Source organism: Pan paniscus, chromosome 19, assembly GCF_029289425.2.
Source record: "Pan paniscus chromosome 19, NHGRI_mPanPan1-v2.0_pri, whole genome shotgun sequence".
Lineage (NCBI taxonomy): Eukaryota > Metazoa > Chordata > Mammalia > Primates > Hominidae > Pan > Pan paniscus.
Window position 1 is genome coordinate 38,199,958 of NC_073268.2, and position 16,457 is coordinate 38,216,414.

Consider the following 16,457-nt stretch of genomic DNA (forward strand, 5'->3'; position numbering starts at 1 on the left):
TGAGTTGAATGCAAACATCACGATGAAGGTTCTGAAAATCCTTCTGTTTAGTTATGTGCGGTTTATCCCGTTTCCAACGAAATCCTCAGAGAGGTCCAAATATCCAATTGCAGATTCTACACATAGTGTGTTTCGAAACTGCTCCATCCAAAGGAATGTTCAGCTCTGTGAGTTAAACTCAGTCGTCACAAAGAGTTTTCTGAGAATGCTATTGTCTAATTTTTATATGAAGATATTTCCTTCACTACCATAGGCCACAAAGCGGTCCATATCTCCACTTGCAGATTCTACAAAAAGAGAGTTTCCAAACTGCTCTGTCAAAGGGAATGTTGAACTCTGTGACTTGAATGCTATCATCCCAAAGTAGTTTCTGAGAATGCTTCTGTCTAGTTTCTCCGGGAAGATATTTCCTTTTCCACCACAGGCCTCGAAGCCCTCCAAATGTCCACTTGCAGATTCTTGAAAAAGAGTGTTTCATAGCTGCTCTTTCCAAAGGGAAGTCCAGCTCTGGAAGTTGAATACAAACATCACCAAGTAGTTCCTGAGAATGCTTCTGTATAGTTTTTATGTGAAGATGATTCCGTTTCCAAAGAAATGTTCAAAGTGGTCCACATATCCAATAGCAGATTCCACAGACAGAGAGTTTCAAAACTGCGCTCTCCAAAGGAGTGTTCAACTCTGTGAGTTGAATGCAGTCATCACAGAAAAGTTTCTGAGATTGCTTCTGTCTAGATTTTATGTGAAGATATACCCGTTTCCAACGAAGGACACAGAGTGGTCCAAATATCCACTTGCAGGTCCTACAAAAAGAGTGTTTCAAAGCTGAACATTCAAAGGAAGGTTCAACTCTGGGATTTGAATGCAAACATCACAAAGAAGATTCTGAGACTGCTTCTGTTTAGTTAGCTGAAATTATACCGTTTCCAAAGAATTCCTCAAAGAGGTCCAAATATCCACTTGCAGATTCTACAAAAAGCGTGTTTCGAAACTGCTCCTTCGCACGGAATGTTCAGCTCTCTGAGTTCAACACAATCATCCTAAAGAATTATCTGAGAATCCTTCTGTCTTGTTTTTATATGAAGTTATTTCCTTTACTACGATAGGCCTCAAAGAGGTGCAATTATCCACTTGCAGTTTCTACAAAAAGAGTGTTTCAAACCTGAACTATCAAAGAAAGGTTCAACACTGTGAGTTCAATGCAAACATCACGAAGAAGGTTTTGAGAATGCTTCTGTTTAGTTACGTGCGGTTTATCCCGTTTCCAACGAAATCCTCAGAGAGGTCCAAATATCCACTTGCAGTTTCCACAAAAAGAGTGTTTCAAACCTGAACTATCAAAGAAAGATTCAACACTGTGAGTTGAATGCAAACATCATGAAGAAGGTTCTGAGAATGCTACGGTCTAGTTTTTATATGAAGTTATTTCCTTTACTACCATGGGCCTCAAAGCGGTCCGTATCTCCACTTGCAGATTCTTCAAAAAGAGAGTTTCCAAACTGCTCTGTCAATGGGAATGTTGAACTCTGTGACTTGAATGCAACCATCCCAAAGTAGTTTCTGAGAATTCTTCTATCTAGTTTCTAAGGGAAGATATTTCCTTTTCCACCACAGGCCTCAAAGCCCTCCAAATGTCCACTTGCAGATTCTAGAAAAAGAGTGTTTCAAAGCTTCTCTCTCAAAAGCAAAGTTCAACTCTGTGAGTTGAATGCAAACATGACAAAGAAGTTTCTGAGAAGGCTTCTGTCTAGATTTTATGCGAAGATACACCCGTTTTGAAAGAAGGCCACAGAGCGGTCCAAATATCCACTTGCAGATCCTAAGAAAGAGTGTTTCAAACCGGAACTATCAAAGGAAGGTCCAACTCTGGGGTTTGAATGCAAACATCACAAATAAATTTCTGAGAATGCTTCTGTTTATTTAGGTGCATTTATCCCGTTTCCAACGAAATCCTCACAGAGGTCCAAATATCCACTTGCAGATTCTAGAAAAAGTGTATTTCAAACCTGCTCCATCCAAAGGAATGTTCAGCTGTGTGAGTTAAACTCTATCATCACAAAGTATTTTCGGAGAACGCTTCAGTCTAGTTTTTATATGAAGCTATTCCCTTTACTACCATAGGCCTCAAAGCGCTCCAAATCTCCACTTGCAGATTCCACAGAAAGAGAGTTTCAAGACTGTGCTCTCAAAAGGAGTGTTCAACTCTGTGAGTTGAATGCAGTCACAACAGAAAAGTTTCTGAGAATGCTTCTATCTAGTTTTTTATGTGAAGATACTTCCTTTTCCACCACAAACCTCAAAGCCCTCAAAAGGTCCACTTGCAGATCCTAGAAAAAGAGTGTTTCATAGCTGCTCTTTCCAAAGGAAAGTTCAACTCTGCAGGTTGAATACAAACATCACCAAGTAGTTCCTGAGAATGCTTCCGTATACTTTTTATGTGAAGATGATTCTGTTTCCAACGAAATCTTCAAAGAGGTCCGAATCTCCACTTGCAGATTCCACAGAAAGAGAATTTCAAAATTGCACTCTCAAAAGGAGTGTTCAACTCTGTGAGTTGAATGCAGTCATCACAGAAAAGTTTCTGAGAATGCTTCTGTCTAGATTTTATGTGAAGATATACCCGTTTTGAACGAAGGAAAAAGAGTGGTACAAATATCTGCTTACAGATCCTACAAAAAGAGTGTTTCTAACCTGAGCTTTCAAAGGAAGGTTCAACTCTGGGATTTGAATGCAAACATCACAAAGAAGATTCTGAGACTGCTTCTGTTTAGTTAGCTGAAATTATCCCGTTTCCAACGAATTCCTCAGAGAGGTCCAAATATCCACTTGCAGATTCTAGAAAAAGTGTGTTTCCAAACTGCTCCTTCCCAAGGAATGTTCAGCTCTGTGAGTTCAACTCAATCATCCCAAAGAATTTTCTGAGAATGCTTCTGTCTTGTCTTTATATGAAGTTATTTCCTTCACTACGACAGGCCTCAAAGAGGTGCAGTTACCCACTTGCAGTTTTTCCAAAAGGACTGTTACAAACCTGAACTATCAAAGAAACGTCCAACACTGTGCGTTGAATGCAAACATCATGAAGAAGGTTCTAAGAATGCTTCTGTTTAGTTATGTGCAGTTTATCACGTTTCCAAAGAAATCCTCAGAGAGGTCCAAATATACATTTGCAGTTTCAACAAAAAGAGTGTTTCCAACCTGAACTATCAAAGAAAGGTTCAACACTGTGAGTTGAATGCAAACATCACGAAGAAAGTTCTGAGAATGCGTCTGTTTACTTATGTGCGGTTTATCCCCTATCCAACGAAATCCTCAGAGGGGTCCAAATATCCACTTGCAGTTTCTACACAAAGAGTGTTTCAAAACTCAACTATCAAAGAAAGGATCTACACTGTGAGTTGAATGCAAACATCACGAAGAAGGTTCTGAAAATCCTTCTGTTTAGTTATGTGCGGTTTATCCCGTTTCCAACGAAATCCTCAGAGAGGTCCAAATATCCAATTGCAGATTCTACACATAGTGTGTTTCGAAACTGCTCCATCCAAAGGAATGTTCAGCTCTGTGAGTTAAACTCAGTCGTCACAAAGAGTTTTCTGAGAATGCTATTGTCTAATTTTTATATGAAGATATTTCCTTCACTACCATAGGCCACAAAGCGGTCCATATCTCCACTTGCAGATTCTACAAAAAGAGAGTTTCCAAACTGCTCTGTCAAAGGGAATGTTGAACTCTGTGACTTGAATGCTATCATCCCAAAGTAGTTTCTGAGAATGCTTCTGTCTAGTTTCTCCGGGAAGATATTTCCTTTTCCACCACAGGCCTCGAAGCCCTCCAAATGTCCACTTGCAGATTCTTGAAAAAGAGTGTTTCATAGCTGCTCTTTCCAAAGGGAAGTCCAGCTCTGGAAGTTGAATACAAACATCACCAAGTAGTTCCTGAGAATGCTTCTGTATAGTTTTTATGTGAAGATGATTCCGTTTCCAAAGAAATGTTCAAAGTGGTCCACATATCCAATAGCAGATTCCACAGACAGAGAGTTTCAAAACTGCGCTCTCCAAAGGAGTGTTCAACTCTGTGAGTTGAATGCAGTCATCACAGAAAAGTTTCTGAGATTGCTTCTGTCTAGATTTTATGTGAAGATATACCCGTTTCCAACGAAGGACACAGAGTGGTCCAAATATCCACTTGCAGGTCCTACAAAAAGAGTGTTTCAAAGCTGAACATTCAAAGGAAGGTTCAACTCTGGGATTTGAATGCAAACATCACAAAGAAGATTCTGAGACTGCTTCTGTTTAGTTAGCTGAAATTATACCGTTTCCAAAGAATTCCTCAAAGAGGTCCAAATATCCACTTGCAGATTCTACAAAAAGCGTGTTTCGAAACTGCTCCTTCACACGGAATGTTCAGCTCTCTGAGTTCAACACAATCATCCTAAAGAATTATCTGAGAATCCTTCTGTCTTGTTTTTATATGAAGTTATTTCCTTTACTACGATAGGCCTCAAAGAGGTGCAATTATCCACTTGCAGTTTCTACAAAAAGAGTGTTTCAAACCTGAACTATCAAAGAAAGGTTCAACACTGTGAGTTCAATGCAAACATCACGAAGAAGGTTTTGAGAATGCTTCTGTTTAGTTACGTGCGGTTTATCCCGTTTCCAACGAAATCCTCCGAGAGGTCCAAATATCCACTTGCAGTTTCTACAAAAAGAGTGTTTCAAACCTGAACTATCAAAGAAAGATTCAACACTGTGAGTTGAATGCAAACATCATGAAGAAGGTTCTGAGAATGCTACGGTCTAGTTTTTATATGAAGTTATTTCCTTTACTACCATGGGCCTCAAAGCGGTCCGTATCTCCACTTGCAGATTCTTCAAAAAGAGAGTTTCCAAACTGCTCTGTCAATGGGAATGTTGAACTCTGTGACTTGAATGCAACCATCCCAAAGTAGTTTCTGAGAATTCTTCTATCTAGTTTCTAAGGGAAGATATTTCCTTTTCCACCACAGGCCTCAAAGCCCTCCAAATGTCCACTTGCAGATTCTAGAAAAAGAGTGTTTCAAAGCTTCTCTCTCAAAAGCAAAGTTCAACTCTGTGAGTTGAATGCAAACATGACAAAGAAGTTTCTGAGAAGGCTTCTGTCTAGATTTTATGCGAAGATACACCCGTTTTGAAAGAAGGCCACAGAGCGGTCCAAATATCCACTTGCAGATCCTAAGAAAGAGTGTTTCAAACCGGAACTATCAAAGGAAGGTCCAACTCTGGGGTTTGAATGCAAACATCACAAATAAATTTCTGAGAATGCTTCTGTTTATTTAGGTGCATTTATCCCGTTTCCAACGAAATCCTCACAGAGGTCCAAATATCCACTTGCAGATTCTAGAAAAAGTGTATTTCAAACCTGCTCCATCCAAAGGAATGTTCAGCTGTGTGAGTTAAACTCTATCATCACAAAGTATTTTCAGAGAACGCTTCAGTCTAGTTTTTATATGAAGCTATTCCCTTTACTACCATAGGCCTCAAAGCGCTCCAAATCTCCACTTGCAGATTCCACAGAAAGAGAGTTTCAAGACTGTGCTCTCAAAAGGAGTGTTCAACTCTGTGAGTTGAATGCAGTCACAACAGAAAAGTTTCTGAGAATGCTTCTATCTAGTTTTTTATGTGAAGATACTTCCTTTTCCACCACAAACCTCAAAGCCCTCAAAAGGTCCACTTGCAGATCCTAGAAAAAGAGTGTTTCATAGCTGCTCTTTCCAAAGGAAAGTTCAACTCTGCAGGTTGAATACAAACATCACCAAGTAGTTCCTGAGAATGCTTCCGTATAGTTTTTATGTGAAGATGATTCTGTTTCCAACGAAATCTTCAAAGAGGTCCGAATCTCCACTTGCAGATTCCACAGAAAGAGAATTTCAAAATTGCACTCTCAAAAGGAGTGTTCAACTCTGTGAGTTGAATGCAGTCATCACAGAAAAGTTTCTGAGAATGCTTCTGTCTAGATTTTATGTGAAGATATACCCGTTTTGAACGAAGGAAAAAGAGTGGTACAAATATCTGCTTACAGATCCTACAAAAAGAGTGTTTCTAACCTGAGCTTTCAAAGGAAGGTTCAACTCTGGGATTTGAATGCAAACATCACAAAGAAGATTCTGAGACTGCTTCTGTTTAGTTAGCTGAAATTATCCCGTTTCCAACGAATTCCTCAGAGAGGTCCAAATATCCACTTGCAGATTCTAGAAAAAGTGTGTTTCCAAACTGCTCCTTCCCAAGGAATGTTCAGCTCTGTGAGTTCAACTCAATCATCCCAAAGAATTTTCTGAGAATGCTTCTGTCTTGTCTTTATATGAAGTTATTTCCTTCACTACGACAGGCCTCAAAGAGGTGCAGTTACCCACTTGCAGTTTTTCCAAAAGGACTGTTACAAACCTGAACTATCAAAGAAACGTCCAACACTGTGCGTTGAATGCAAACATCATGAAGAAGGTTCTAAGAATGCTTCTGTTTAGTTATGTGCAGTTTATCACGTTTCCAAAGAAATCCTCAGAGAGGTCCAAATATACATTTGCAGTTTCAACAAAAAGAGTGTTTCCAACCTGAACTATCAAAGAAAGGTTCAACACTGTGAGTTGAATGCAAACATCACGAAGAAAGTTCTGAGAATGCGTCTGTTTACTTATGTGCGGTTTATCCCCTATCCAACGAAATCCTCAGAGGGGTCCAAATATCCACTTGCAGTTTCTACACAAAGAGTGTTTCAAAACTCAACTATCAAAGAAAGGATCTACACTGTGAGTTGAATGCAAACATCACGATGAAGGTTCTGAAAATCCTTCTGTTTAGTTATGTGCGGTTTATCCCGTTTCCAACGAAATCCTCAGAGAGGTCCAAATATCCAATTGCAGATTCTACACATAGTGTGTTTCGAAACTGCTCCATCCAAAGGAATGTTCAGCTCTGTGAGTTAAACTCAGTCGTCACAAAGAGTTTTCTGAGAATGCTATTGTCTAATTTTTATATGAAGATATTTCCTTCACTACCATAGGCCTCAAAGCGGTCCATATCTCCACTTGCAGATTCTACAAAAAGAGAGTTTCCAAACTGCTCTGTCAAAGGGAATGTTGAACTCTGTGACTTGAATGCTATCATCCCAAAGTAGTTTCTGAGAATGCTTCTGTCTAGTTTCTCCGGGAAGATATTTCCTTTTCCACCACAGGCCTCGAAGCCCTCCAAATGTCCACTTGCAGATTCTTGAAAAAGAGTGTTTCATAGCTGCTCTTTCCAAAGGGAAGTCCAGCTCTGGAAGTTGAATACAAACATCACCAAGTAGTTCCTGAGAATGCTTCTGTATAGTTTTTATGTGAAGATGATTCCGTTTCCAAAGAAATGTTCAAAGTGGTCCACATATCCAATAGCAGATTCCACAGACAGAGAGTTTCAAAACTGCGCTCTCCAAAGGAGTGTTCAACTCTGTGAGTTGAATGCAGTCATCACAGAAAAGTTTCTGAGATTGCTTCTGTCTAGATTTTATGTGAAGATATACCCGTTTCCAACGAAGGACACAGAGTGGTCCAAATATCCACTTGCAGGTCCTACAAAAAGAGTGTTTCAAAGCTGAACATTCAAAGGAAGGTTCAACTCTGGGATTTGAATGCAAACATCACAAAGAAGATTCTGAGACTGCTTCTGTTTAGTTAGCTGAAATTATACCGTTTCCAAAGAATTCCTCAAAGAGGTCCAAATATCCACTTGCAGATTCTACAAAAAGCGTGTTTCGAAACTGCTCCTTCGCACGGAATGTTCAGCTCTCTGAGTTCAACACAATCATCCTAAAGAATTATCTGAGAATCCTTCTGTCTTGTTTTTATATGAAGTTATTTCCTTTACTACGATAGGCCTCAAAGAGGTGCAATTATCCACTTGCAGTTTCTACAAAAAGAGTGTTTCAAACCTGAACTATCAAAGAAAGGTTCAACACTGTGAGTTCAATGCAAACATCACGAAGAAGGTTTTGAGAATGCTTCTGTTTAGTTACGTGCGGTTTATCCCGTTTCCAACGAAATCCTCAGAGAGGTCCAAATATCCACTTGCAGTTTCCACAAAAAGAGTGTTTCAAACCTGAACTATCAAAGAAAGATTCAACACTGTGAGTTGAATGCAAACATCATGAAGAAGGTTCTGAGAATGCTACGGTCTAGTTTTTATATGAAGTTATTTCCTTTACTACCATGGGCCTCAAAGCGGTCCGTATCTCCACTTGCAGATTCTTCAAAAAGAGAGTTTCCAAACTGCTCTGTCAATGGGAATGTTGAACTCTGTGACTTGAATGCAACCATCCCAAAGTAGTTTCTGAGAATTCTTCTATCTAGTTTCTAAGGGAAGATATTTCCTTTTCCACCACAGGCCTCAAAGCCCTCCAAATGTCCACTTGCAGATTCTAGAAAAAGAGTATTTCAAAGCTTCTCTCTCAAAAGCAAAGTTCAACTCTGTGAGTTGAATGCAAACATGACAAAGAAGTTTCTGAGAAGGCTTCTGTCTAGATTTTATGCGAAGATACACCCGTTTTGAAAGAAGGCCACAGAGCGGTCCAAATATCCACTTGCAGATCCTAAGAAAGAGTGTTTCAAACCGGAACTATCAAAGGAAGGTCCAACTCTGGGGTTTGAATGCAAACATCACAAATAAATTTCTGAGAATGCTTCTGTTTATTTAGGTGCATTTATCCCGTTTCCAACGAAATCCTCACAGAGGTCCAAATATCCACTTGCAGATTCTAGAAAAAGTGTATTTCAAACCTGCTCCATCCAAAGGAATGTTCAGCTGTGTGAGTTAAACTCTATCATCACAAAGTATTTTCGGAGAACGCTTCAGTCTAGTTTTTATATGAAGCTATTCCCTTTACTACCATAGGCCTCAAAGCGCTCCAAATCTCCACTTGCAGATTCCACAGAAAGAGAGTTTCAAGACTGTGCTCTCAAAAGGAGTGTTCAACTCTGTGAGTTGAATGCAGTCACAACAGAAAAGTTTCTGAGAATGCTTCTATCTAGTTTTTTATGTGAAGATACTTCCTTTTCCACCACAAACCTCAAAGCCCTCAAAAGGTCCACTTGCAGATCCTAGAAAAAGAGTGTTTCATAGCTGCTCTTTCCAAAGGAAAGTTCAACTCTGCAGGTTGAATACAAACATCACCAAGTAGTTCCTGAGAATGCTTCCGTATACTTTTTATGTGAAGATGATTCTGTTTCCAACGAAATCTTCAAAGAGGTCCGAATCTCCACTTGCAGATTCCACAGAAAGAGAATTTCAAAATTGCACTCTCAAAAGGAGTGTTCAACTCTGTGAGTTGAATGCAGTCATCACAGAAAAGTTTCTGAGAATGCTTCTGTCTAGATTTTATGTGAAGATATACCCGTTTTGAACGAAGGAAAAAGAGTGGTACAAATATCTGCTTACAGATCCTACAAAAAGAGTGTTTCTAACCTGAGCTTTCAAAGGAAGGTTCAACTCTGGGATTTGAATGCAAACATCACAAAGAAGATTCTGAGACTGCTTCTGTTTAGTTAGCTGAAATTATCCCGTTTCCAACGAATTCCTCAGAGAGGTCCAAATATCCACTTGCAGATTCTAGAAAAAGTGTGTTTCCAAACTGCTCCTTCCCAAGGAATGTTCAGCTCTGTGAGTTCAACTCAATCATCCCAAAGAATTTTCTGAGAATGCTTCTGTCTTGTCTTTATATGAAGTTATTTCCTTCACTACGACAGGCCTCAAAGAGGTGCAGTTACCCACTTGCAGTTTTTCCAAAAGGACTGTTACAAACCTGAACTATCAAAGAAACGTCCAACACTGTGCGTTGAATGCAAACATCATGAAGAAGGTTCTAAGAATGCTTCTGTTTAGTTATGTGCAGTTTATCACGTTTCCAAAGAAATCCTCAGAGAGGTCCAAATATACATTTGCAGTTTCAACAAAAAGAGTGTTTCCAACCTGAACTATCAAAGAAAGGTTCAACACTGTGAGTTGAATGCAAACATCACGAAGAAAGTTCTGAGAATGCGTCTGTTTACTTATGTGCGGTTTATCCCCTATCCAACGAAATCCTCAGAGGGGTCCAAATATCCACTTGCAGTTTCTACACAAAGAGTGTTTCAAAACTCAACTATCAAAGAAAGGATCTACACTGTGAGTTGAATGCAAACATCACGAAGAAGGTTCTGAAAATCCTTCTGTTTAGTTATGTGCGGTTTATCCCGTTTCCAACGAAATCCTCAGAGAGGTCCAAATATCCAATTGCAGATTCTACACATAGTGTGTTTCGAAACTGCTCCATCCAAAGGAATGTTCAGCTCTGTGAGTTAAACTCAGTCGTCACAAAGAGTTTTCTGAGAATGCTATTGTCTAATTTTTATATGAAGATATTTCCTTCACTACCATAGGCCACAAAGCGGTCCATATCTCCACTTGCAGATTCTACAAAAAGAGAGTTTCCAAACTGCTCTGTCAAAGGGAATGTTGAACTCTGTGACTTGAATGCTATCATCCCAAAGTAGTTTCTGAGAATGCTTCTGTCTAGTTTCTCCGGGAAGATATTTCCTTTTCCACCACAGGCCTCGAAGCCCTCCAAATGTCCACTTGCAGATTCTTGAAAAAGAGTGTTTCATAGCTGCTCTTTCCAAAGGGAAGTCCAGCTCTGGAAGTTGAATACAAACATCACCAAGTAGTTCCTGAGAATGCTTCTGTATAGTTTTTATGTGAAGATGATTCCGTTTCCAAAGAAATGTTCAAAGTGGTCCACATATCCAATAGCAGATTCCACAGACAGAGAGTTTCAAAACTGCGCTCTCCAAAGGAGTGTTCAACTCTGTGAGTTGAATGCAGTCATCACAGAAAAGTTTCTGAGATTGCTTCTGTCTAGATTTTATGTGAAGATATACCCGTTTCCAACGAAGGACACAGAGTGGTCCAAATATCCACTTGCAGGTCCTACAAAAAGAGTGTTTCAAAGCTGAACATTCAAAGGAAGGTTCAACTCTGGGATTTGAATGCAAACATCACAAAGAAGATTCTGAGACTGCTTCTGTTTAGTTAGCTGAAATTATACCGTTTCCAAAGAATTCCTCAAAGAGGTCCAAATATCCACTTGCAGATTCTACAAAAAGCGTGTTTCGAAACTGCTCCTTCACACGGAATGTTCAGCTCTCTGAGTTCAACACAATCATCCTAAAGAATTATCTGAGAATCCTTCTGTCTTGTTTTTATATGAAGTTATTTCCTTTACTACGATAGGCCTCAAAGAGGTGCAATTATCCACTTGCAGTTTCTACAAAAAGAGTGTTTCAAACCTGAACTATCAAAGAAAGGTTCAACACTGTGAGTTCAATGCAAACATCACGAAGAAGGTTTTGAGAATGCTTCTGTTTAGTTACGTGCGGTTTATCCCGTTTCCAACGAAATCCTCCGAGAGGTCCAAATATCCACTTGCAGTTTCTACAAAAAGAGTGTTTCAAACCTGAACTATCAAAGAAAGATTCAACACTGTGAGTTGAATGCAAACATCATGAAGAAGGTTCTGAGAATGCTACGGTCTAGTTTTTATATGAAGTTATTTCCTTTACTACCATGGGCCTCAAAGCGGTCCGTATCTCCACTTGCAGATTCTTCAAAAAGAGAGTTTCCAAACTGCTCTGTCAATGGGAATGTTGAACTCTGTGACTTGAATGCAACCATCCCAAAGTAGTTTCTGAGAATTCTTCTATCTAGTTTCTAAGGGAAGATATTTCCTTTTCCACCACAGGCCTCAAAGCCCTCCAAATGTCCACTTGCAGATTCTAGAAAAAGAGTGTTTCAAAGCTTCTCTCTCAAAAGCAAAGTTCAACTCTGTGAGTTGAATGCAAACATGACAAAGAAGTTTCTGAGAAGGCTTCTGTCTAGATTTTATGCGAAGATACACCCGTTTTGAAAGAAGGCCACAGAGCGGTCCAAATATCCACTTGCAGATCCTAAGAAAGAGTGTTTCAAACCGGAACTATCAAAGGAAGGTCCAACTCTGGGGTTTGAATGCAAACATCACAAATAAATTTCTGAGAATGCTTCTGTTTATTTAGGTGCATTTATCCCGTTTCCAACGAAATCCTCACAGAGGTCCAAATATCCACTTGCAGATTCTAGAAAAAGTGTATTTCAAACCTGCTCCATCCAAAGGAATGTTCAGCTGTGTGAGTTAAACTCTATCATCACAAAGTATTTTCAGAGAACGCTTCAGTCTAGTTTTTATATGAAGCTATTCCCTTTACTACCATAGGCCTCAAAGCGCTCCAAATCTCCACTTGCAGATTCCACAGAAAGAGAGTTTCAAGACTGTGCTCTCAAAAGGAGTGTTCAACTCTGTGAGTTGAATGCAGTCACAACAGAAAAGTTTCTGAGAATGCTTCTATCTAGTTTTTTATGTGAAGATACTTCCTTTTCCACCACAAACCTCAAAGCCCTCAAAAGGTCCACTTGCAGATCCTAGAAAAAGAGTGTTTCATAGCTGCTCTTTCCAAAGGAAAGTTCAACTCTGCAGGTTGAATACAAACATCACCAAGTAGTTCCTGAGAATGCTTCCGTATAGTTTTTATGTGAAGATGATTCTGTTTCCAACGAAATCTTCAAAGAGGTCCGAATCTCCACTTGCAGATTCCACAGAAAGAGAATTTCAAAATTGCACTCTCAAAAGGAGTGTTCAACTCTGTGAGTTGAATGCAGTCATCACAGAAAAGTTTCTGAGAATGCTTCTGTCTAGATTTTATGTGAAGATATACCCGTTTTGAACGAAGGAAAAAGAGTGGTACAAATATCTGCTTACAGATCCTACAAAAAGAGTGTTTCTAACCTGAGCTTTCAAAGGAAGGTTCAACTCTGGGATTTGAATGCAAACATCACAAAGAAGATTCTGAGACTGCTTCTGTTTAGTTAGCTGAAATTATCCCGTTTCCAACGAATTCCTCAGAGAGGTCCAAATATCCACTTGCAGATTCTAGAAAAAGTGTGTTTCCAAACTGCTACTTCCCAAGGAATGTTCAGCTCTGTGAGTTCAACTCAATCATCCCAAAGAATTTTCTGAGAATGCTTCTGTCTTGTCTTCATATGAAGTTATTTCCTTCACTACGACAGGCCTCAAAGAGGTGCAGTTACCCACTTGCAGTTTTTCCAAAAGGACTGTTACAAACCTGAACTATCAAAGAAACGTCCAACACTGTGCGTTGAATGCAAACATCATGAAGAAGGTTCTAAGAATGCTTCTGTTTAGTTATGTGCAGTTTATCACGTTTCCAAAGAAATCCTCAGAGAGGTCCAAATATACATTTGCAGTTTCAACAAAAAGAGTGTTTCCAACCTGAACTATCAAAGAAAGGTTCAACACTGTGAGTTGAATGCAAACATCACGAAGAAAGTTCTGAGAATGCGTCTGTTTACTTATGTGCGGTTTATCCCCTATCCAACGAAATCCTCAGAGGGGTCCAAATATCCACTTGCAGTTTCTACACAAAGAGTGTTTCAAAACTCAACTATCAAAGAAAGGATCTACACTGTGAGTTGAATGCAAACATCACGAAGAAGGTTCTGAAAATCCTTCTGTTTAGTTATGTGCGGTTTATCCCGTTTCCAACGAAATCCTCAGAGAGGTCCAAATATCCAATTGCAGATTCTACACATAGTGTGTTTCGAAACTGCTCCATCCAAAGGAATGTTCAGCTCTGTGAGTTAAACTCAGTCGTCACAAAGAGTTTTCTGAGAATGCTATTGTCTAATTTTTATATGAAGATATTTCCTTTACTACCATAGGCCTCAAAGCGGTCCATATCTCCACTTGCAGATTCTACAAAAAGAGAGTTTCCAAACTGCTCTGTCAAAGGGAATGTTGAACTCTGTGACTTGAATGCAATCATCCCAAAGTAGTTTCTGAGAATGCTTCTATCTAGTTTCTCCGGGAAGATATTTCCTTTTCCACCACAGGCCTCGAAGCCCTCCAAATGTCCACTTGCAGATACTTGAAAAAGAGTGTTTCATAGCTGCTCTTTCCAAAGGGAAGTCCAGCTCTGGAAGTTGAATACAAACATCACCAAGTAGTTCCTGAGAATGCTTCTGTATAGTTTTTATGTGAAGATGATTCCGTTTCCAAAGAAATGTTCAAAGTGGTCCACATATCCAATAGCAGATTCCACAGACAGAGAGTTTCAAAACTGCGCTCTCCAAAGGAGTGTTCAACTCTGTGAGTTGAATGCAGTCATCACAGAAAAGTTTCTGAGATTGCTTCTGTCTAGATTTTATGTGAAGATATACCCGTTTCCAACGAAGGACACAGAGTGGTCCAAATATCCACTTGCAGGTCCTACAAAAAGAGTGTTTCAAAGCTGAACATTCAAAGGAAGGTTCAACTCTGGGATTTGAATGCAAACATCACAAAGAAGATTCTGAGACTGCTTCTGTTTAGTTAGCTGAAATTATACCGTTTCCAAAGAATTCCTCAAAGAGGTCCAAATATCCACTTGCAGATTCTACAAAAAGCGTGTTTCGAAACTGCTCCTTCGCACGGAATGTTCAGCTCTCTGAGTTCAACACAATCAGCCTAAAGAATTATCTGAGAATCCTTCTGTCTTGTTTTTATATGAAGTTATTTCCTTTACTACGATAGGCCTCAAAGAGGTGCAATTATCCACTTGCAGTTTCTACAAAAAGAGTGTTTCAAACCTGAACTATCAAAGAAAGGTTCAACACTGTGAGTTCAATGCAAACATCACGAAGAAGGTTTTGAGAATGCTTCTGTTTAGTTACGTGCGGTTTATCCCGTTTCCAACGAAATCCTCAGAGAGGTCCAAATATCCACTTGCAGTTTCTACAAAAAGAGTGTTTCAAACCTGAACTATCAAAGAAAGATTCAACACTGTGAGTTGAATGCAAACATCATGAAGAAGGTTCTGAGAATGCTACGGTCTAGTTTTTATATGAAGTTATTTCCTTTACTACCATGGGCCTCAAAACGGTCCGTATCTCCACTTGCAGATTCTTCAAAAAGAGAGTTTCCAAACTGCTCTGTCAATGGGAATGTTGAACTCTGTGACTTGAATGCAACCATCCCAAAGTAGTTTCTGAGAATTCTTCTATCTAGTTTCTAAGGGAAGATATTTCCTTTTCCACCACAGGCCTCAAAGCCCTCCAAATGTCCACTTGCAGATTCTAGAAAAAGAGTGTTTCAAAGCTTCTCTCTCAAAAGCAAAGTTCAACTCTGTGAGTTGAATACAAACATGACAAAGAAGTTTCTGAGAAGGCTTCTGTCTAGATTTTATGCGAGGATACACCCGTTTTGAAAGAAGGCCACAGAGCGGTCCAAATATCCACTTGCAGATCCTAAGAAAGAGTGTTTCAAACCGGAACTATCAAAGGAAGGTCCAACTCTGGGGTTTGAATGCAAACATCACAAATAAATTTCTGAGAATGCTTCTGTTTATTTAGGTGCATTTATCCCGTTTACAACGAAATCCTCACAGAGGTCCAAATATCCACTTGCAGATTCTAGAAAAAGTGTATTTCAAACCTGCTCCATCCAAAGGAATGTTCAGCTGTGTGAGTTAAACTCTATCATCACAAAGTATTTTCGGAGAACGCTTCAGTCTAGTTTTTATATGAAGCTATTCCCTTTACTACCATAGGCCTCAAAGCGCTCCAAATCTCCACTTGCAGATTCCACAGAAAGAGAGTTTCAAGACTGTGCTCTCAAAAGGAGTGTTCAACTCTGTGAGTTGAATGCAGTCACAACAGAAAAGTTTCTGAGAATGCTTCTATCTAGTTTTTATGTGAAGATACTTCCTTTTCCACCACAAACCTCAAAGCCCTCAAAAGGTCCACTTGCAGATCCTAGAAAAAGAGTGTTTCATAGCTGCTCTTTCCAAAGGAAAGTTCAACTCTGGAGGTTGAATACAAACATCACCAAGTAGTTCCTGAGAATGCTTCCGTATAGTTTTTATATGAAGATGATTCTGTTTCCAACGAAATCTTCAAAGAGGTCCGAATCTCCACTTGCAGATTCCACAGAAAGAGAATTTCAAAATTGCACTCTCAAAAGGAGTGTTCAACTCTGTGAGTTGAACGCAGTCATCACAGAAAAGTTTCTGAGAATGCTTCTGTCTAGATTTTATGTGAAGATATACCCGTTTTGAACGAAGGAAAAAGAGTGGTCCAAATATCCGCTTGCAGATCCTACAAAAAGAGTGTTTCTAACCTGAGCTTTCAAAGGAAGGTTCAACTCTGGGATTTGAATGCAAACATCACAAAGAAGATTCTGAGACTGCTTCTGTTTAGTTAGCTGAAATTATCCCGTTTCCAACGAATTCCTCAGAGAGGTCCAAATATCCACTTGCAGATTCTAGAAAAAGTGTGTTTCCAAACTGCTCCTTCCCAAGGAATGTTCAGCTCTGTGAGTTCAACTCAATCATCCCA